The following is a 1,864-nucleotide window of genomic DNA, read 5'->3' on the forward strand; positions in this document are numbered from 1 at the left end:
CAAAAATTCAGCTCCTTTACCTCAATTTGGGACAACTTTGAATGGCCAAGAAGCCAGCTCCAGAGTGGCCTGTAGTACTGGTAAGACCTCCAATGCATCACAGGCCAGTGTCCTCCTTGGCCAGGCCCTGCTCACCTCACCTGAGAGGTCACCTCAGTAAACCTGTGGCTCCCAACTCTCTGTCAGAGCCTTTTTCAAGAAAATCCAACAGAAGACCTTGCTGAAAAGTAAATCGTTGATTTGAGCTTTTCTTTAGATACATTTCTCTCAAAAATGATATGCAGAAAGAAGTGTTAATGAATTGTATTTCCTGATTATTTAAGCCTTAACTACTTGCATTTGATTTCTATTGTTGCTACAACAAATAATCCTAAATTTAGTGGCTTAAAGTAATTCAAATGGACCAGGTACAGTGGCTTACACCTGTAATCCTAGCACTTTGGGAGGCTGAGGCCAGAGGATCACTCAAGTTTAGGGAGTTCAAGACCAGCCTGACCAAGAGCAAGACCCCCTCACCCCCATCTCTACAAAAATGGAAAGCTTAGCAGGGTGTGATGATGCATGCCTGTAGTCCCAGCTACTCAGGAGGCTGATGGAGGAGGATTGCTTGAGCCAAGGAGTTTGAGGTTGCTGTGAGCTATGATGACACCATCAATTCCAGCTTGGGTGACAGAGCGAGACTGTCTCAACAACAACAATGACAACAACAACAAAAAAGCAAAGCCCCAAAAACTCCTCACAAATTTATGATCTCATGATTTTCTAGTTCATAAATCTACAATGTGTTTCACTGGGCTAAAACCAAGGTGTTAAGCTTTTGGAGCTGCCCGTGTTCCTTGGCTCCCGGCCTTCCTCCTCCATCTTTAAAGCCTATAATAGCAGGCCTGGTTCTCCGTCACAATCCCCTGACTCCGTCATCTGCGTCCCTCACACACTTTCAAGGACTGTAAGATAAAGTAACGAAAGAAACCATGTTCGCTCATTTCTGCTTGCTGGCATCATTTCACAAAGCCCCTGACCCTGTGATGACAGGTAGCTATCCAAGAAGATGCTTTGAAGAACAGGGTAGAGCACACAGCCACCCCTATGTCTCTTGTCTGAGTCACTATATTCTTTAAAAGATAAATGACCCTAGTCTTTGTTTTTTTGTACACTTAAGATAATATCTGGTGGGATTAGTGATTATGTCTCTGTAATCTATAGCCAGATGTACTCTTACACCCTGACCTTGATATCTTTCTGCTTTAATGTGACTTTTGAGCAAGTTTGATGCTTACACTTACTGAATCTCCACCACCAGAATGTAAGCAGTGGGCTGAAATCCTGTGCCGAGCCATCTGACAGAACGTCTCCAAAGGGCTGCTCCCAGGTTGCAGGCCTCGGTCTGCAGACCTCAGTAAGACCTCTGAATAAAACCAACTTTAATTCTTTAAGAGCTTGACTTTTTTCTTTAGTCAACAGGACCCTGTGATAACACTGGGCCCCCCTGAATAATCCAGGCTCCTCTCCCTTTCTAAGGTCAGCTGATTTGCAACCTTATCTCCCCCTTGCCACGTGACATAACATAGTCACAAATTCCTGGGAACAGGACATGTGCATCTTTGGGGGAGCCATTATTCTGTCAACCACACTAATCAAAGTTTTACTATTTAACCAATAAGACAAATGAGAACCAGACCAAAGTAAGTAAAGATAGACTTACTTGGACAATTACAACATGTATACATTTTGTCATGTGGGATATTTCAGGCTTGTGAACATCTGGAAAGCACAGTGACGGGGTGGGGTACTTTGGGAGGAAGTGGGAGGCAGTGTAGGCAAAACTGAAAGTGACAAGAGCTTAAAGAAACTAAAATGTGTTACT

Source organism: Otolemur garnettii, unplaced genomic scaffold (genome assembly GCF_000181295.1).
Source record: "Otolemur garnettii isolate 467f Iridium unplaced genomic scaffold, OtoGar3 scaffold00013, whole genome shotgun sequence".
Taxonomy (NCBI): domain Eukaryota; kingdom Metazoa; phylum Chordata; class Mammalia; order Primates; family Galagidae; genus Otolemur; species Otolemur garnettii.